Here is a 22,162-nt window from a genome sequence, read left to right on the forward strand (position 1 = left end):
GAGAATCTCATACTGTTCGATCGGTACTGAGCTCTGAATCTTTTGGACAGGATATCTTAGAATCAGACAAGTGCATTAAACCTCTCTCTAATTTCTTATTGTTTCTTGCTACTTATTACAGGGATCGAGGTGGTATGAATACGCTCCTCGCTCTAATAACCTAGGAATGAGCGTTTTTGTGAACTTCCCAATAAGCCACAGTTGACTTTGAAATGGTCCGTTAAATGGAAAGTTTGTCAATTTGGGCAAATTTTGTAGAAATTATAGCTTCTTTCAGGATTGCATCATATATGCATATATGGTGGTCCGAAATTACGCGATGATATAGTGATATCTTGCGTAAACAAACGATTTGCGTCTTAAAATAACTTTAATAGGAAGCTTTAGGATCTTTATTCGTCAAAACAAAAGAATGAAATTTGCAAGTAGAATATTTCACTGTAGACGATGTCGTGTTTCATAGTTCCTACCCATGGGGCTGACTGGTACATTTTACCACCGACTGTCTATTACCCAAAAAAAGTTATTTCCCGTGAATTTTACCAGCTGGAAAAAATATATGTATTAGTTAACAACAGAGTGAAACTATGCATCACTTTTGGCTACACAAATAACATGTATTATCATCAAAATTAAATCGTATAAAAAATTTGTTTCATTGTTACCCCCTCTCCCCCTGGCTAAGTATTGGGCTGATAAAACAAGTAAAAGTGATTCTTGAAACTTACCCGTCTGGAAAGAAAAGAATAGGGGCAAAGTAGTATACATCAAAAGATGATACAAATATTTTTGTTTTTGTTTCTCTAAACTCCCAAGTAGAAATTTTAGTTTGTAGCAAATTACAAGTACATCATAGGTTTTAGAAAGTACGTTAAGAGTGCCATTAAACCTAAATTTTCGTTTGATATGTGAATCTGGCCCACTGTGCAGTGGTAGGCTGTGAATAAACAAAACGATTTTCTTATAGCTTTTCGTTTTTTCCTGGTGCTATACCGGTATAGTGCAAAGAAAGAGATACACTGATTACACCCATGTTTGAATGAATTTAGCACCGACTACACCGGTGTAGTGTAATGTCAAAAACGCCATTAGTTTGACAGTTAAATCATGGCAAAGTCGCAGTATGTTCGTTATTTTTCCCGTGCGCAAATATCGCTAGATATTTCAGTCGCCGTAAAATTGTCCAGGCTGACCGTACAAAAGGGTTTTAGAAAAGAATCTTTCCTCTAAGTTGACAACAGCTCGTCCGAAATTTGTTCGGACTCCAGGATTTACTGCTGTCATAAAAAAATCCAAAGGAAGCTTCGAGCCAATTCTGTGCGTTGCATGAGGAGACGGCGGAAAAATAGCGACATCACGATAAGGAAGATCATATCCAAATTTAACTAATATTTAAAAGGAGTAACCTATACTTGGATCTACCACGCACGTGAAAGAAATATTTTTTACGACGCCGGTGGTTGAGTGGTGAGTGTGGCAGCTTCTCACCTCAGTGTCTTGATTCAATTCCAGCCGAGGTCGTTTAGATTTTCTGATGTGAAAACATGTGTTCACGTCCTCCTGACGGCGTCGCTGGTTGAGTGGTAAGCGTGACTGCCACTCATTCCAATATGCCTGGATTCAATTCTAGCCGAGGTCGTTCAGATTTTTCTGAAGTGAAAAAATCTGTGGTCACGTTGGTCCCCGGTCTATGAGTTTAGTGGATCGACATCTAGTCCAGACAGTGAAGTCACCTCTCTATCGTCGGTAAAGAAGAAGTAGAATCCAACTTCTATACTATATAAAATATCCTCCTCCTGTGATACTTGTGGAGTGCGCAGTAGTATATAACGGCCTCTAGCAAAATCAAGTATCGGACTAACCATTCCTTCCCTTTCCTTCCGCGATCGGGCCTGGCCGACGTCGGTATTGATACATATTTTAGAATTACCAGGAGTTTCACATTGAAAGATGTTTCGCTACTCCCAAGCTTAATTATCTACTTATTCTCTATGCAACTTCAGCTAGTCTAGATCGATAACGGAGTAGCAGCCAGTCGCACAAGCTCAAACTCAAAACATGTGTTCACGTCCTCCTATGGAGGAAAAGTAAAGCTGTTAGTCTGGGTCCATGTGTTGATGGGCTGAAATCCTAGGGTTAGATGGTGGAGTCACCTCTCTGGCATCGCTGGTACAAATACCGATGATAAAGGAACATGATTTTTTTGTTAAATCCTAGCTAACCGATCGAAGATTACTGCCCCTATTGAAAGCCCATTCCTTTCAAGCACTTCGAATCCGACTGCAATGGTCAATGTTGATAAAGACAGGTCATCGAACCAACCCTCACAAATGACGAGTTGTTTTTAAATCTGAAACCCCACTTCCATTACCTGAAACTATTTATGAGTACATGCATAGTAGGCGGATCGCACTCCCTACCCTTCCGCCGCCTATCGGAAGCAATTCTGCAGCAGCAGAATGCAGTAAAAGAAAGTTTGCTCAATACGTCGGAGAAGCGAACAGAAGAGAACCAGTCACAGACAGTAATTGAATCAGAGTGGAAAATTGAAACTGCACATCAAAAGCACTTCCGTTCACTTCCATTCCGTGATATCCGCACCGCGCTAGCCTCTGTCGCATAGATATACATATACATCTGGCAGTCGGATGCCAGTGACAGATGTTTGGGATGAAACGGTTTGCTGTAAAGGCTCCAACTCTGCAGGATTATCCGAATGTTCGAAAATTTTCCCACCAACACCAACATTGTCACGTGAAGGCGCTCGGAAAGCTCGTCGTTTTTCCCCCCACTGGAAAGCTACCCATTACGCAGGTGCCAGCCGTGTCGGAAAAGTTTCGAACTGAACTGCTCCAAACACATCGGACATCGACCGGGAAGGATGAACTTTCGGACGATTGAAAGCTTACTCGAAAAGGGTCGTGTTAAAATAGGCGAATCCGGTGACCAACCAGTCAGTCGATCTTTGAACCGTGGGAAGAAAATATGACATGCAAGGAATAGCTTTCCATCGCGCAATCGGTTGGTAGGAAAAAAGCGGTCCCATTTCAGGCGAGTTACGCCTGAGAGAACCCAACGGAGCGGCTCTCCGAAGTACTCGTTTTGATGTGTGCAATGATTGTTTGGCTAAATTTTCACTCGACGTTAAAAGAACTAGAACGGGTTGTGAAAAATCGCAGCAAACCAGTAGAAAACAGTGGAAAAGAGCAGATTTCATTGAGAACCATTTCCGGTTGCCCGTGGTGTTGAGTTCTGCCGTGAAGAGACCGCTCTTCAGGACGAGTGTTTGGATTTTAAATCTCCTGGAAAAAAGAACCTCAATCAAACCGGTTGTTTTGCTGGATGTCCTCCCAAGTGGGAGAAAATCAGTCAAAAGTGAAAAAGTTTTCTGTGCTCCGCTGATTTCCCTGAACTCGGTCCAGCCTGCTCTGTTTGAACTATTTATCCGACAGGGGCGGCAGAGGGAATAAATAATGCGATTAGACTTCGGCTGCTTCGGAGTGAGGAGTGTTTAGTGTTCAAGGTCAGCAAGGTAGATAAATAATACCCTTCGGTGATTCACTCCCGGAAGAAAAGAACTATTTTCAGCTTTTAGGTCCTTGTGTTGCTTTGGGGGTGGAATAACTCGTTCTTGTTCGTGTGTTAGAGTGTACTGCAGCCACAGAACCTTCAAAACACGAAAAAAAACTCCAACCACTCGAAGAAAGTAGTTCAGGTGGGCAACAGAAAAAAACAACTACTGGTGAAGTGTTTCTGTGAAGAAAAGTTCCGTCCTAAGGGTCGGTAAGGCGAGCCCTTCTACAATCAGCGAAGTGATTCGAGTTGTTTCTTCTTACGCCGCTTCGTACTGCACAGTTTCCGCTGGAAGGCGTGGTGGAAAATCGGAGCGGAAGGTGATGTGATTTTCGATTTCCTCGAGTGATATTTCCTCCGGGTGAAAAGAGGAGCGATGTGATAAAGAATTTGAGTGACGACAGGTTGGCTGGATGTTTGACAAGTGATGTGACAAAATAAATCGATAGTGAAATGTCGAGAATGGAATGGTGGTTAAATCTAGATGAACAACGGCGTTTGTTGTATATCTTACTGCTAGGCAGCTTCGAGGGGTTAAACAAGGTAATTATAAATATTGGAAAAAAAATTCATTTTCTACAATAATTTTGAGTTTCTAGAATTTTTTAAACTAATGTTGTTTTGATCACAACCTGTGTCAACAAGTGAGACGAAATCAAAAACTAAGCTAGGCTAGAAAAATATTTTGATTGAATTTGTGGAAGTCCAGCTTAGGTTAAGCCCTCATGTACCAAATAATTTAATACAAATTTTCTTCTTAGAAGCAAACTGAGCATATTCATGATTTTTGCAGAATTTTTGGTTTTTTGTCAGGTCTCCCCATTGCACTGTTGGGAAATTTGACCAAGGTCTGGGGAGACTTGACCAAGAGAATTTTGAAAAATCGGAACAAAAAATAATTCCACAAATCTTATTGTAATCATTTTTTTTTGTATTGTCGAGATCCTTAGGTACCAGTTGCATTTCGAAAATTTGGATTTTTTAATTGTATTTTCTTTTAACTGCTGTACATTGCATGTTCTATTCAAATAGAACACGTTATTGCCAATTGTAGAATGTTACACTTGGTAAAGTCTTCCCATGTTCTCCAACTTCGTATTTATACTTCCAACTGTACCGACAGTAACGAAATATTATGGGTTTTCTTCTATGCAATTTAAACTGTGTATATCTAAGAGATGTTAAATATCTACACCTCCAGTTAGGGCTAAATTCCGTCTGGGAGTCATAAGTTTACTAATAGTTAGTTATGGTTTTAAAAATTGTATTTTGTCGATTTCTCTGATGTTTAAAAAAGTAATATGACTTAGAATACCTTAATAAAACTCCGAACTCAAAAGTTTTCAAATTCTGCTCGCACCGGTAACAATAAATACCTAAAACGTACAGTGAAAAATAAAGCAAAGAACAGTTACTCCACTCAAAGAGAACAAAAGAAACCAGAAATACACAACTGCCATTTTCATCCCTACTGCATCGATTGGATCGAGATATTCGAAACCCAAGGACATTTGGTCGGTGTTAGGTCAGACCGGACTAAGTGACAGTGCATTGATTTCGAGAAAAATGCGTTTAAAGTTTGAATCGCAGCATCCTTTACATTATTGTTTCATATTTCAAATCTGGTAAAAGTGGAATGTAGATGAAGAAAGTCTTTATCCAGTGCTATCATTAACTGATTTTTTGATGTTTTGCGACTCGGTCCGGTCTGACTTAACACCGACCATTTGTATTTCACCTTCAGGGATGTAACACAGTTGCAGTTAATTTTGAGTATTGTAAGATTTGTCATTTTGTTCGTGATATTTATTAGGCCGGCAACAATTTTCACTTTTTTTTCAGAACATTGTTAATTCAAATGGTATTTGGATGCAAAAATCACATGCAAAATACGAGCTTCATCCGATAGCTGTAGTTCACCCACAAGAGGTTTCAAGTTTCAGTGGTATCATATATATGGAAACTCGGAAAAAAACTTAAAATCAAATAAAAAAATCCACAGTAATTCTGCATACCTCAAAACTTTACGTCTCATAGCTTATTTTATAGCAAACAGCTTTGATGAAGGTTGCATATTGATTGGAAGTTCTTCAACAAAGTTATTTAACTTTGAAGACCAACAGTTTTTTTTTTGAAATTGGCTATCCTAAGCATGTGCGAGAAGAAACATATAACTTTATATGAGAATATCATTTTACTGCAAAATCGGATCAATTTGCAGTCTTCAGCAATGTTGATCCTTACACCTAAAGGTATATATCTGCAGAGTGTGGGATGCACAAAATGATACTGGAACTTTTTAATGAATTTATTGTTTTTTTGCCAATTTTTCATATATTTTCACACACAAACTTGAAATCTTCATTATGTTCAGACTACGCCGTGTACTTATGAAAATCGGATTAGATTAGGGCAGCTAATAGTGTACAGCAATCAATTTTTTTGGGATGACGAGAAGTTTTCTCAGTTCACACTTCTGCAGTCGGTGTAGTCTCAGGCCATTTACAATAAAAGTTCATATGGACGTACTCCACGTACCGAATACATTTAAACCATTCATGTCCATGTTGTTTGTGAACAACAACGTTTCTAAATAGCTATAACTTTTGATTGAGGCAAGATTTGCTCACAAAAACAAGTATGATGCCAGGGACAGTTTACGTTGACGACGAAAAATGGTTTTTTTCATATATCTTCGTTAGTGTTCAATATTATTGAAAACTGATAAAACTTATCAATTTAGAGTGCCTTTGGCTACGTTTTCCACGTAAATGGACTATTGTAAATATTCTATGAGAATTGTATAGAGCATTGGAAGGAAAAAATTGAGCAGCTTCTAGCACTGTCAGAGAAGCACCTATCTTTTTGAAAAATGGTTTTTTGTGTTTCTGGACCCCACCGTTTTCAAGAAAAAATAGTTTTGAAATCCTACGTGCACTAGAAAAAAGTTGGACATAAAATGGTTAAAACAGTATGGCAAAATTTATGAAATCTTTTAACCACTCTGGAATTTTTCGAATCGAAAATTTAGCTTTGTTTTAAGTGTCATTGACATCCATATGGTTTATTATACTGATGTTCAAAAATTGAAGTTCAAGGAGGTATTAACTAACCTTACCCTTTCTCCGATCATTCTTCGTCACTAATTTAGTATCCTCCTACCCTTGAAATGCAACGTCATTTTTAATGGCGCTTAACTAAATTCGATCTTGAAACTATCGAACTTAGTGTTAGTGTACACCCCAAAAAATCACGAAATTTTTTGTTTAAATACTGTGCAGTAGCAAACGTAAGTGCAAACTCTCAATAAAAGGTGTTCGAAGTGTTCATATCTTCTTTGAAGTATAACAGGAATGATTTCATTTTTTTCCGGATACAAAAACGAAGCAAAACTTTCGATTACCTCTTTGGCCGATTCGATATATTACACTAGCAAATGCCCAAGAATCAGAACTTCCAGAAAAGAAATCAGAGACGGTTTTGGCTACATGCAGTCTGGAAAATGTGTGAGTGTCGATAAGACAACTGTACTTCGTCTTCGTTAGATAAGTATTCACCATCAACAATTCTAATAGAACTGACATGATTTAGATTTCGAAAGTAACTTGTTCAATCTACTCGCCTCGATGATACACGAAACATTTGTGAAAAGGCTTTTTTAACCATTTTGATCGGAGGATCGAAAAGCGTTTCTGTAAGCTTTGCGAGCCGATTTAAATACGATTCCTCCGATCCGCCTCTTTCTTTGAGATTCTAAGCTATTCTTATTCACAGCAAAAGTTTTGTTTTATTTTATTTAGGATTAGATATTGACTTTTTGTTTTATTTGTGTGGTGTAGAACGTGTCTAAAAAAATGCACAATAGCGGTTGATTTTAAGGGTTGCAAGATTCGGCCATCTCTTAAAACTTCGAATGGTTATTGGTAAAGAAAATGAAGCCCTTTCCGTAATTGGAGGTCAAGTGTTTCCAGTTTCGTAATATTGGGAACACTGTACTGTTTACATTTAATAAGTTTTATATATTGACATAATGTGAAGATAATATTGTTGTTTTTGCGCATAAAGATTTTTTTTCTGGTCTATCCTGCATGCATTCAATTTCTACAAGCCTAAGCTTCATTTACACTTTCAGTAAATGTAAACCAGTAGAATAGTTGGTTTAATTCCGATTCCGTTTAGCTTGGCCGGAATCAAAACACATTAAACTATGAGGTCTTCCTGTGGCTAATATCATGGAACTTATTCTCACAGTCAAGTCTAGTGACTAGAAGGAAATTTTCTTCTAGTAGCTAAGTGACATGACTATTAGGAGGGCCTTATGTGTATTCCTGGCACATTTTTAGCTAAGATTCTGTGTATTCCTGGCACATTATAAGCTAAAGGCTTAGTAATTCTGTCTTAAAGAAATGATAGACTGATCCAAAAACGAACCAAATCGACTATACAACTTTATTTTCATATCTGGTCCGCATTGTGTGGTTTGAAAATTGTAACAATTCTGTGATAAATTGCTATAGTAACACTTAAACACCTATTTTTGGACAAAATGTTGGCATTTCGTTGCATTGAATAGGAATTGAAATATTTAAGAAATTATAAAGAATTAGGACAAATCTCTCTTAAACGAAGCAAGGTTAATCGTTCACCTTCTGAATATTGGTTTGAATTTATTTACTTTTCGCCTCTTTTTGCAACTATATCTTTGCGTGTATCGTCGTCATTTCTCAACAAAACCTCTGTCGAGTTATGTTTCAGTAATCTCAGTCCTAGTCAACTTTGCGCGTACTTTAGAAATGCCTATAGGACTATCTATTTTTTATTTACTGCATTCATGGCCACGTGCAGAGCCATTGTGTTGGTGCGTCAATAGAGAGCAGAGGTTGTTTAAAACTTTTATACTAGTAGGGTACGGTGAGGAGTTGTGAACATAGTTTTGTTTTCGGAGCATAACTACCATAAATATTGGTCGATTTTCAATGTTAGACCTGGTGTTTGTTAAGGATACTTTAATACATCCGCAGGCTCAATTCAAAAAATCATTGTCTTGTTCTAGATATGACAGAATGCATGAAATGCGTGGAATCGGCATTTTTTAGTTTGGTGGGGAGTTGTGAACCATCGCAAAAAGTAGAACAGATGGATTTTTTGGTGATTTATTTTTATTAGGGTTATAGAAGTTAAATTTTAAGATATTTCTAAACTTAAGATGAGAAGGAAGAGTGATCTGATTCGCAATGATTCGCGCAAAGCAGCTTGAAATCGCGGTTGTGAAACACGGGGAAATTAAAATTGTGGCAGAATCCTCAACTAAAATATTCAAATCAAAACATGACTCGTATTATTTACTATAATTCTTCTGAGCATGCTATTGAGCTAACCCTAACCATTATTTCTCAAAAATGTTTAGTTCATGTGAATCGAGTACTGATACTCAACCATACACAGTGGAACGAACCCGTACTTAAGTCCAAATTTGAAGTTCACGTGATATTCTCGCTAGTATTTTTCTCGTGTCAGCTGAGCTGTTAGAAACATTTGTGCGAGATTTTCGGTGATTTGAACGTAAAATAAATTTTTGGCAGCTTTTTGAAGGGCATAACTCAAGTGTTTTTGCATAATTTGATCATAGGAGCTACATCCGGTTATTCTCGTTTTTTTGAAACGGTTGATTTTATAGATTGCATTACTACATCAAAATTATCTATGTGATTAAATTACATCATAAAATCATTAGAAATGTGTCACTAGTTGGTTTAGTTATTGTTTAGATAACTTTTTGTCATGCACTTTGATTGAAGACGATAACAACAACGACACCCGTGAATGCCCGCGATCACACTAAACACATTCGACAGCTTTTAATTCTCTGATCAGACTTTGTATAGTACTTATGTATCTTAATGGTAAGCAAATACAATAAGACGATTTTTAAATGAACAATATAACCATATAACCACATTATTTTTTATGTAAGATATGAAATCAGCAATCTAAGTAACTTAAAATTCAAAAAAAATCTTTGAGTATGCTGTTGATTAGTGAATGTAATTATACATTCCACTATGACGCTCAATTTTTTTTCTTAAAAATTAAACGAAAGCGTAACTTTTATATCAAGTAACCCACTAATGAATTTAATGTTAATTCATGATAAGAGATTATAAAAGACAAATAATAAAAAAAATATAAAAGACAAGATACTTACTTTTGAGCCCTCCTAATAAGTAGTAAAGTTAGTTTCTAATACTTTTATAACCCAAAAAAGAATTCAGCGTACAAAAATTTCCCTAAGCAAATTTTTTGACATTCATCCTAATGTTTAATGAAGCTTTTTTTTTAAATTTAGAACAATTCCGATAAAATAGATATATTTGAGACACCCTATAATAAAAAAAATAAATTTCATTAGTATTAGTATAATTATTATTTTTTTGCTTAATTATTTAAATTCATTATTTGTGGTTTGAACAACATTATCACCAATTGTAGTAATTTATAAGAGAATACTCTTACTCTACAAGTATTTGAATCAATAAATATGAAATATGAGAATAATGAATAGCTAATTTTTTTATTTTTTATGCATTTTAATATCAAAAACGAATTCAGCGTACGAGTTTTACATAAAATCATCCTATTTCAACCGATACGGCAAAGTTTTAACTTTAGTCTACGTATTTTGATCTAAGTTGTGCCACTGTGCCATGCACTGCTAGGCCCCATGCAAAACTGATTCAGACATCACTTCTCTAGAAGTTTATTAACTTCTTTTAACAGAGCCGGATTTACCAGCAGTCTTCGAAGAAGTTGTAGACAGTTAAATTATCTTTCATAGTTTTACTTACAGTGATAATACGACGCATACAGTGTCACCTAGCGGCGAGAATGCGAGTTAGTGGGTTTTCTCCATGTAAATTGTCGAAAAATCCCATACAAACTACAGGCACGTTGGTCCGGTAGTTAGACTTGTCCGATTTGCTTCAAATTTGGAGCAAGTACTCCTGGTGGGACTTGGAATCGACCCGGGGGTGGGCCGATGTTGTTCTTTTTTCTTGTCACTCTAGCTTATAAGCATCAAAATTAGAGAAAGTCTTGCTCAAATATGCAAAACATTAATCTTGCATGTATGTTGTTCACAATTTAAAAACAAATCGATAGTGTAGAACACGTAAATTAATATGCTAACCGTTCGTTATTTAATATTCTGGAAAAGTCTGAATTGATTGACGGTCGGGCTATGAAAATCCCCTTAACGCAATATATTGAAGAACTTTTTAAGTTTTCTTCATTTTCACAATTTTACAGAATTTTCAAAAGTGTGCTATTGAAAGTATAAAATAAAGTTGCTGGTAATTTTTAAACTGGTATTGTCCGAATCGCATAACCAAAATTTATCAAAAGTCAACAACGTTTAAAATCATATCATAGTTTCGTAATACGCAGCGATTTCCGTATTTTAGATTTACATCTAGTGGTAGCCCCATATAGTTGAGTAAAGCATTTTAAATGCTAAAAGAATCAGTGGCGACTTTCTAAAGCGTAGAAGATACTGTACTATAGTTATAGATGTTAAGAATAGTGTGCTTTGACCAACTATTCACCACTCTCTACATACAACCCGTGCCAGCAAACTTTTGAACTGTCTCGATTTTCCAAATTTATAATCCTGGCTAAGACATATTTTGTCATGAACACATGCCTTCTTCTCCTTCCGTCTTTGTCCGAGATGTCGCCAGAAACCTGTAAGAGTGGAATACAAACCATGCGTCGAGCTAAAAATGAGCCGGACTGTCGACTCACAAGAAGGTGGTGTGACTCCAAATCGCAACGAGAAACAAAACAAGTCGGGAAGAGAACGATCGCGGAAGCTGTACATAAAAATGCTGCCGAAGTTTGATTGCGTGATACAGGATGACGAAACCTACGTTGAGGCAGGCTTTAAACAGCTTCCCGGACAGGAACGCTAACTGGAAGAGGAAAGATGGCAAAGATCAAGAACGTAGCCAGAAAAAGTCAAAATTCTTGGGCCACAATACAACTACCAGAAACGATGTTGCTATATACACTGAATTCTTAATTTTTGCAGATTTTCCAAGTTTTTCAACTTTATATGTGGATCCATGTTTCAATATATGTCTATACCATAATTTGTAGCTAGCTGTTTGATTGCGACAGTGCTCTTACTCAAAAACTTTACAACAAGGCCAGTATACTGGGCAGGTAGTATTGATTGCTGTCCCCAGGTTGTATTATTTCCGCTCTGGTAGCAGACTACATTCGGAGGTGGAAGTTTCAACAGAATTAAAAATAAAATATATATTCCCAATAATCTCCTGCAGATAAAAATAAGTATGACAAATTTTTGTCAATGCCCAGTGTTGCTAAAGAAACGAGCAGCCAAGCATGTGAACATTCTAACTGTTGATCATAAAGTAGTCCAAAGTGTGCATACTGATAACCATGGATAACATACCAAGCAAAAGGGATTCAAAAAGCGTCACAGTTGGCCACTATATGTGCGAATGATGAAAATGGAACTGTATTAAGCAGCGTAGATTCTTTACTCGCGAACTTTTATCACATAACAACGTTTTTCTAAAAAGGATTTCTATTGTCGAAGCGAATTTGATCTAACGTTTAAATAGTTCTGTTGACAGCGCTAATAAAAAAATGCGATTATCGGATATCCAATAACTACAGCTTGTGGCAAGGCAAGTGTCACGGGAGGAGAAAGACTGTCGGTTTTATGTTGGAATTCTCGCGTGATTCAAGATATTAGAAATCTCTGGGCGTCCGGTCACAAGAAGACTCATTAGGTGTCTAATAATACGTTTTCGGAATATCATAATGAGGAATAGCGAGAAAATTTCTAGGAATATGCTCAAATTAGAGAAGTCAAACAAGTAAAACGAAACGCACCAAATCATTTAAAAAAAAATAGTATACCAACCGATGCTACAGCTAAAAAGGAAACGAATGTATTTGAGACGATAACATGAAACAATTTTGAACGGCTTAAAATAAGAATTGTAGATGAAACCTTTGCAGGACAGACATACTAGCAATTTGACGTCTTTTATCATTGTTCGAACTACTAACAAGAGAAGCGAGGTTTATTACGAAAAGATAAGAAGATTGATAAGAAATATTTTACAAACTTATTACACAAAATTAGAAAGTCGACACGATGCAGGAAATGAAGAAGAGGAACCAGTTTGAGTCGCTCCTTACGACATGGGGATTAATTCATCGCTTCTTCCTCCGGATACCACAAGATCTCAGGGCAGGATTTGTCTGGAGGAAGATAATAGTGATATTAACCTACTAGCGAACACCAGCCCCCTCTGCGATTATCGGATGTCCAATAAATGACAAATTATTATCCAAGTATTCATTGCATTGTGGAAAATTGATATTAAAATAAATTTGTTGACAAAATACCCAATACAAACCACGAGCCATTCGAGGTGGGCTAGGGGAAGGAATAGAATAAAAAACCAACCGAATCTTCTACATTTGTTATTACAGATTCTGCTCGTGTGCGTTCAGTGCGCCAGGTTGCTTTGCTTCATTTTCTGTGCAAAAATGCTTCATGGGCAAAGAAAGCTTCCTTGGAAAAGATGTTAGCGTTTTTTCCCTTGCTTGTGAGGAATGAATCTGTTTCGCTCATTCTCGAGTGAGCAAGAGAAAAAACTACTGGATTATTTTAAGAGAACTTTGGGTCGAGTGATTAAAAAGTAGAAGGAAACTTCCTCTTCGCAAAGTGCAATGAAAGCGTCGGAGTGGAACCGTTTATCATCAACTGTATTTTCCAAACAACCCGAAGTCACCCAGAAATCGATTTTACAGCAGATCTCAACATCTCAGATAATGGTTTGGCCTAAAAACTGAATATTAATCGCTGAACTGTTGGCGAAAAATCTACAAATGTTACCCTGAAATTAGACATCCTAACCGAAGACCGAAATAACAAACAGTGGTCAAAATTCGAGCCCGTATGGTGTACAACCAAGTACCGATGAAGCTCGATGGATGTGTTTCGACGATTCATATGCGATAGCTGATTTTAAACAAATCTTTCATTTAAAATCGTGACAAGTTTCTTAAAAGATACGAGTTTGTTTTCACGAAAAAGAATTATAGTTTGGCAAGGGATCTGTTCCTGTTGAATTTGAAAGTGTTCAAAATGGAGTATCATGACAAACAAATTTTACCTTTCATTAAGTCTCATGATGGTGAAGTTACGTTGCAGCCAGATCAAGTCAGTTGCCATTTTAGCAAGGACGTTCGACGAGTGATCAACGGCAATGGAACACAAATCACCCTAGATAAATAAAATAAATAAATAAAAGAAAAAAGACCAGCTTAATCCACCAACTTATTCCCAGTTTCTTTCAATAAACAAGCAATGAGCAATTTTAAAGCAGCATGAACACAAAAGAGCGAGAATATCTTTGAAATAAGGATTAAACGTCTGTTTCTGCGATTTACCAGAAAAAATATTTATTTTAATTTTTTGTAGCCGCCATCAATTACAATCGATAGGTGTATAAAAAAGTATAAATCATCCCTTAAAATTCGACGTTATTTACCCACTAAATGAAATTTCTGTGCTTATACGTATTTTTGGCTATTTTTTACAAAATATACAAATATGTTCTTTCAGAAATTGTAGCGAAAATCAATTACAATCGATTGGTGCATAGGTGCACAGGTGATAGCTTTGAATACTTGAAGTTATTTGTCAACTAAATAAAATTTCTGTAGTTCTACGTATTTTTGTCTATTTTTGAGAAAATATAAAAATCGTTCTTCCAGAAATTGTAACCAAAACCAATTATAATCGATTGGTATATAATAAGATATAGGCCATCACTTTGAATTCGACGTTATTTGCCAACTAAATGAAATTTCTGTACTTCTACGTACTTTTGGCTATTTTTTGAGAAAATATAAAAATGTGTTTTTTCAGAAATTGTAGCCGCCATCAATTACAATCGACTGGTGTATTAAAATGCATAGGTCATCGCTTCAAATTTAAAGATATATGACGAATATTTTAAAATTCTGAACTTCTTCGTATTTACTGAATCGTCCTAACACACTCTATTATTTAGTAACTTACATACAATAATGTGTTTCTCCACGTTCGTGCAAACATTTTGATATAATAATATCCATGTATAATATGTAGAAATATTGAGTAAACAGGTAATTTTCAAACCGTAAAACTAACAAGTCGCAAAGAATTTCAATCAACCGTATGCCATGTACATTGTAAAATCCGTATGCCATGTACATGTAAAATCCTATCTTCTAAAAACTCGAAAAAGTATAGTAATTTTTGAAAATCTACTATTTATTGCATATATTACAAGTCTAGAAGCTCTAAGGATTGCATTGGTGTAAGGAAAATTGAAATTGGTTGACAAACGGTCGTGATACGATTGTTTGAACAGAAAAACTCATTTCGTCTGTACTGACTCTCAATGACTGTTTTTACAATTACTTCAGATATACAAATTTGATTTCCATCATTTTTTGTTCACTGTTTTTATAAAAGATTTACCTATCCAATGGTGAAGAAAGAATTAAAATTGGTGAGCAAACAGCTAAGATATGGCAAGTCAAAGAAGCGTTCCCATTTTTTTTCTCACTGACTTTGTTATACTCTTTTTACTGTAACTTACGGTAGAAAACTTTATTCTTCTATTTTTTTTAATTCGACGTGTGCACAAAAGACATACCTTTATATTGGTGAAGACAGATTTAAAATCGATTATGTAACAGCTGAGATATGACCGGTCAAAGTAAGCGTTCCCATTTTTTTACCACCTTGGTATTCCGAGTGTTAAACTAATAAAGTTGAACATTTGATAAATTTGCATAAAAAATAACTAAATCTGTTAAATTTTCAGAGATAATATAATCAGCAGAAAAAAATTATTAGATCATCATATTAAAAAAAAATTAAACTATTAAAGTCCGTTTAAATTATAAAATTGATTGTCTGTTGGCGTGGCCTTTGAAATGAGACATATACCAACAATTCGCAGAGCCTCCGCCTAAACCCAACTTCTACCAGCAGAAGACAAAAGATTAATCCGTATGATTTCATGCATTCAACTGTGGTTTTCTGATCTAGATATTTCAAATCCTTGCTCGCATTTGAAGACCAGAACAATTTTCCCTACCTACTTATTTCTAGCCAACTGAATCTATTTAGAACAAAAATAAAGAAAATTAATAAAACAATTCAACAATTTAAAGTCTTTTTATGAATCTCAGTTCAAATATTTTTTTTTTTGAATATGTCATCAAATATTGATTTCATGCTTACCATCATCCTTACCTGCAACAACACACAATCAAGTTCAATTTTTTTGAGGACGGCTCTTGAAAAAAAATTGTGAGATTTCTTTTTTTAATTGTCAAATTTTACAAACGAACTGAACTGAACAAAATCAAAAATTGTTAGGGATTTAATGTTTCTACTAAACAGTTGTGAAGAAATATGCCCATACAAATTGCGAAACCACGCTCTAATTTTTTAAATTTTTTATTTTGTGGATTTGGTTTCGGGAGGTCCTGGGCCTTTTGAACCCTATGGCTGGCTACGTATGCCAGAGATTTTCAAACGAAATATCTCGATGTTCGCAACGAGATATCCCGTGTGGCTAGCCATCTGTTCCTGTGGCTTGAAGAGCGATATTTTATATCGCAACGTGGACCATAAGCTAGGAAATTCATGTGCTGGGGTGCCTAGAAAAGCATATGTTGCTTTTCCTCAAGCGACACAATTTTTTGGCCGAATTCGGTAACTTGCCATTACGGAAAAAAGGCATTGAGCGGAATGCCGCTAACAACGTACAGGTGGTGCCCAACACGCCAGAGCTTCGAGCAATAAAAGAATATTGGGCATTCGTTTAGAGGAACCCCAAGAAGACACGAAAGACAATTGTCAGTGAGATGCAGTTCAAGGTAAACTGGTGTTCAGTGGCAGGAAAAGTGCCTAGGGATTCAGTGCAAAACTTAATGGAAGGAGTCTATCGAAAGGCTCGGAAGTTCGCAATTACTAAAAGGAAGTTTGAGTCAATATTTTTTTTTACTTTTATGAAGGGATTTTGCAAAAAAAACATAACATAAATTTTTGACGGATTTTCACACATGCTTGTTTAACCAGTTTTTGGTGGTAATACTGTTTATTACCGAGCACATTATATGGAAGTACACAGATTCCTTTAAAGTTATTCCAGTTTTAAAATTGGCACCAAATGGACGTGGTATCGCAGAACTGTTAATAGTGGCAGGATACCAAGTCAGGCTAAAAGAGAGTAGAACTTTTTCACTACATCTGCAAATTGCCTGCCAGATCAGACGTTTTAGAAAATTTTGCAATTCCCTTATTTTGAACCTACTCCGGTACGGTAAACTTCAATTTCGCGCTGAAATATTTCTGTGCAGGGAGTTGAGGGAATTCAGCCTTAAATTTCGTCATCCATCTCGGTGCAATACCATTTGATGAGCAACTGAAGGTTCCTTGGGATAGGTTTTTGCTACGAAATTTTTCTTAATACCTTATTTACCTTCTTACCTTGTTTACCTTCTTACCTTGTAAACATGTAGTTATTGTTTCGATTAGCTTTGTTTTGGAACTGTTTCACTAACAACCTTTTAATTTTTCGCTCAGTTTTCAATAATTATCTCCAGTCATCAGAATTAATTAATTTATGCATTCAATTGTGAAGCCCCTCCCGCAACAGATTCCTGGCTACGGGTCTGGTTACAGTATATATGGCCATGACTGTTAATTTTATGAAAAAAATTTAGCTATCGCTTTAAAAATTTAAAATAGATTTGTGAAATTGTATAACTGTAAGAATGTTTTCCGCCTTTGGTTTCGCTGATGGTATTTGGTAACGGTTTGTACCAAATATTATTCTTTTATTTTGTTTGTCGCCCACATTTCAAAGACCCCTCATCTTTAAGGCAAAAACTGATAACAAAAATACCTTAGTCAAGTGTTTTGAGATATTGACCCTAAACACGCAACACGCTATGAAGGATTGAGCAAAATTATTATCAATATCAAGTAAGTAATTTTTATTGTGGAACGACACTGAATTTTTACCGAACGCTGATTCGAATCAATTACATTCCAAAAGCAAACCACGCCATAACAGTAAATTAAAGTACGAATATTGACTCATCCAATCCTACAGCTTATTTATAGGAAGCTCTTCAGAGCAACAACACCCCACTGAATCCCGTTCCGCCGAATCCCTAAAACATTTTCCAACAACACCACACCACGCTGTAATTACCGGGCGAGTTCCAAAATAGAACCTCTTCCCTGAAAGCACAGAGCCAGAGGCCGGTTTTGGTTTATTCTATCCAAGGCTTCAATGAGCAAATACAACAACACGTTTCCGCCAGGCGGTGAAATTCCATCGAAATACGGAACGGTCGTTTTCGCAGAATTCTAAAAGCGTACCACCATTCAGCAGGAAAATGCTGGCACACTTTGTTCGACAATACGTGAGTGTTGAAAAGCCAACGAAGATTCCAGCAGGCTTATTTTCCCATACACACACCCAAATGAATATAGAGCAGACTGCAAAATTTTGCCATTTTATGAGAGTTATAGTAGTGCTGATTAAGAGATAGAATTGTTGGGAAAGCCCTCGGGAGAAGTTCGCACAAAGTGCAGATGTTAATTAAAGCGTTTTATTTTTTTGGAAGGGATTAAAATTAAGTTGATTTAGTTCTTGCTTGTCGTTGAATAGTGTAAAAGAGCACCAAAATCATAGTACCGATGCAAAATCAAATCGATAGATCCTACCAATCCCTCTCGCAACTGTGATGACTCCATCTTCACTTGACTGTGAAATTATATGATATTTTCCAGAACCGTTGGGGGTAAAGCTGGTTTCATCCGACATCAGAATTTTCAAGGTGAAGCTGGATCGATAAAACGTGTTCGTTTAACTTTTAGCTAAATTGGGATTTTTCTTTACGCTACGTGCCAATTTTGAAGGATTCGAACAGAAGCAAATTTATAATCACATAATTTGCGACAGAAGTTGGAAAGTATGGTTTTGACCTTAATAGTGTATATGGGTTTTAATTGACCATACATACAGTGTGTGTTGGCATTTACGACATTTGGCAATTTTGGATCAACAGGATATTCTAAACTAAACCAATCTAGCTGCTAGTTAGTATTTTCTGCTTCCGGTAACCTTAGCAAAAAAATCAATATATCAAGCACAAACAAGAGGCTGGGAAGCCATCCACCACAAAAACTGGGTCTTTGCTTACAATTTGCTTTGAGATTCACCCAAAGCTTCCTCTTTCGCAACAGGAACAGGAGAAAAAAAAACAAAACACACAAAGTTTCGGAAGCGGATTAAAAGCTTTTTTGCGTCATGTTCGTGTTTCCTTACACTTTTTTCTGTTCGCAACTACACATTTCAATGCTTCAATGCGGCCCCAAAATACTCAAACATTCCTGCGGCGATGACCGTAGTAGGAGGGTGGTGGTGGTGCTGGATGGTGATTGCCAGACAAAACCAGGGTAAGCAGCAGAGTATTTAGAAATTCACAACGTGCGGTTGAGCCTACCGGAGAACCTTTCCGCCCGTTTTGGGGTGTACAGTTGGACCCTGATGGCGGGCCTCGGACTGGATGTTGTGTGTACTTATAACTTTTCGTTGGGCGGAAAAACCACGTGCCCTAAATTTCTTTCGAGCAGCATTTTTTCCCTTCTGTCAGAAGTAGACAACCTTTTTCCGCTTCGGTGCTCCCGCAGGGGTTTCATTTTTTTTTGGGTCGGACGTGTTCCGTGCTGGAATGATATGGCAACTTTGTGCATCGATGTCAGTGTGTGTTTGTGGGAAACTTGGGTAGTGAGGCTAGTTCATTGTGTGAATAGTTTTGGCAGAAATATGTGATCAAATTATTATAGCCATATAAAACAGTTCAAGGCTTCGAAAGTTGTGGAACATCAAAGGTTCCAACTAACTTTGAAAACGAAGTATGTAGATTTAATATATATCAAACGATTTATTATTCGAAAGATAGTATACGTAGTTCGGAAACGATTCGGTGGCGGAATGCACAGAAAAGCAGTTCAGATGATAACTAACGTAGGAAATTTCAATTTCTCTTATATGCGTATCTTCGGAAGCTCAATTGGACAGCATTTCTTATTCCACCATAAGAGCAATGCTGCATGCTCATTAACATGCAAATACAGAAAGCTTCGAATTTACAATAATTGATTCTATTAACGACATTTTTCAACGCCTACATTCATAACTATCACAAATGAGACTTTATGCGCCGCACTGTTATTTAAGAATTCGTAAAGCTGACCCGCGCGAGGGAAGGGTTTTGGGGGTTCAGGAAAAAAAAACACAATGTCATTTGAGTTCGGTCCTCTAGAAACACGTTGAAGAAATTAAGAAAGAAACCTCGCGAGGGTGGCTAAAAATAAATGAAGGTCAAGTTGATCGGCATCTACGGATCGGTTCACGTTTCGACTGGTTTCGATATTAGCAAAAAAATTAAGTAGACCAGTTACGCAACAAACGTCGGTCAGGGGGCTAGCAACGAGAGCTAAAGTGAAAAAACACAAACGAAGTTGGAGAAAATCGTTATCTGGAGAAATTTCACCGCCGATGATCTCTCTTTCGTAGTGGCTGACAACTAAAAAGCTCACGAAAATGGTATCGGGAGAAATACCGCCGCCAAGAAACTCTCAGCACCACAGATGTAAATCGTTATGATAGGCACTTTCGGATCGTGTCTCAACACGTGACGATATTTGCAGCAGACCGGAACAAAACAGTTATACAGTGAAGTTTGATGGCATGCAAGAAAAAGCTGACTGAAAGATTAACGCAAAAATAAAAAAGCAAGAGCACAATCTCTATTGAAGTAGTACCTAACGATTGCCCCCGATAGATGAGGATTGCGAGAAATAAGAGGTTTAGGTTTAGTCGGTAGGCATAACTACTACAAACTAATCGGACACCACCTCGAGCCAGCTAGGTTGTGTCGATTCGTACACAAGAATTGGTCCACCAGGATCTAAAAAATATTAAAAATTTTAGAGTTTCTATACCTTTTTTAAGCTACGTAAAAAATCAAAAACTCTTCCTTGAGAATTTTCCGCGTAAATTATAACCAAAATTATCTCACAATATCCAAAAATAAGTAAACTTATGTTTAAACCGTAGAGTCGATGAATAGAATTTGTTCCTGTAGACACGTGACATCCGGCAGGTTGAAGTATTTCAATCAAGAATTGATCCACTGGGTTCATGCTCCCATGTCGTAATAGCCGACTGAAGACAATAGTTACTAAATCAAGGTGTTTCTCCGTGTCGGCTGGCTGGCAGAACTGAAATATGCCAGTCGCGTTCGGAGTTTCGTGGGTTCTACCCTTGCTGTGTTACGCGAATCTCTGACACAGTGGACGTTTGCTTCTTCGAAAATGTGGAATTCAAATGATGGTCATGTACCTAACACCCATTTCGGGGTTCGCTATAAGCGATTATGAACCAAAGGGTTTGGTATCATCTAGTTGCTGTACAACACGTGTAGTGCTGTGATCGAGTATGGTTAGAGTAGCACAAATTAATCTTCAGCAAAAACGTATAGTAACTATGAATCTATCCCGTCTTGTGCAGGAAGGAAAAGTTTTTACAGCTCTGGTTCAAGAACCGTATTTCCATAAAGGAAACTGCTCTGTTGGAAAGCTACTTAACCCCGTCTTCGTAGCTTTCAACAAAATGGCATGATAAACCACGTGAAATGTCTCGTGCATGTCTTATATACGACCTCACAATTTGTGATATTTGTGCTGTCACAATCAATATGACTGTTGATATCATAAACAAGATATACATCCATTGTTTGGCATATTTGCCGCATAATGAGCCATCGCCTTCTGATGATTTCACAAGGGTTGTAACATACTGCGGCAGAAATGGGTTTCCCCTCATAATTGGCGGTGATGCAATTACCCACCATATAATTTGGGACAGCTCAAATTTCAATTTGAGAGGTACCGAATTGATGGAATACTTAAGTAGTGCAAATCTACACATATTTAATGCAGGAAACCGCCCAACATTTGCACTAGCTGGCAGAGAAGAGGTGTTATAAGTAACTCTCTGCTTTGACGGTATTGCGCATTAGTTAGCAAATTGGCTCGTACCCAACGAGCTCGAACCGTCTTTATCTGATCATAAGTACATCGTCATTAATCATTTAAAGTCTCGCTGGATATCGTCACTTATCGTAATCCCAAATCTATGAACTGGGACTTCCATGATGAGGGCTTGTCGACAAGGTTTCATAGGTATCTTCCGACGATTGAATCTCCAAGCGACTTGGATGAAAATGTGAATAAACAAGCTCACTCATAGTAGCAGTATACCAATTGGCTTATCTACTTCGAGTTATGCGCGCTTCTAGTGGAAAACCTTATGGGAATAGCGAACTTATTCGCCTAAAAAAGTAGAAGAACTTGGAATCACAGACACAAGGAACGAGTCGGAGGTAGTAAAGCTGGCTCGCA

The 22,162-nt window shown here is 36.9% G+C and overlaps 1 protein-coding gene across 1 annotated transcript in view; it reads left to right on the forward strand.

Moving 5' to 3' along the window:
• Positions 1-2,966: 2,966 nt before the first annotated feature.
• Positions 2,967-22,162, forward strand: part of LOC131691945 (toll-like receptor 6) — a 277,845-nt gene continuing 258,649 nt past the window's right edge. Inside the window, exon 1 of the mRNA XM_058978725.1 lies at positions 2,967-4,116. The gene's annotated coding sequence lies outside the window, so the exon portion shown is untranslated. The remainder of the gene's footprint in view (positions 4,117-22,162) is intronic.

Source organism: Topomyia yanbarensis, chromosome 3 (assembly GCF_030247195.1).
Source record: "Topomyia yanbarensis strain Yona2022 chromosome 3, ASM3024719v1, whole genome shotgun sequence".
Lineage (NCBI taxonomy): Eukaryota > Metazoa > Arthropoda > Insecta > Diptera > Culicidae > Topomyia > Topomyia yanbarensis.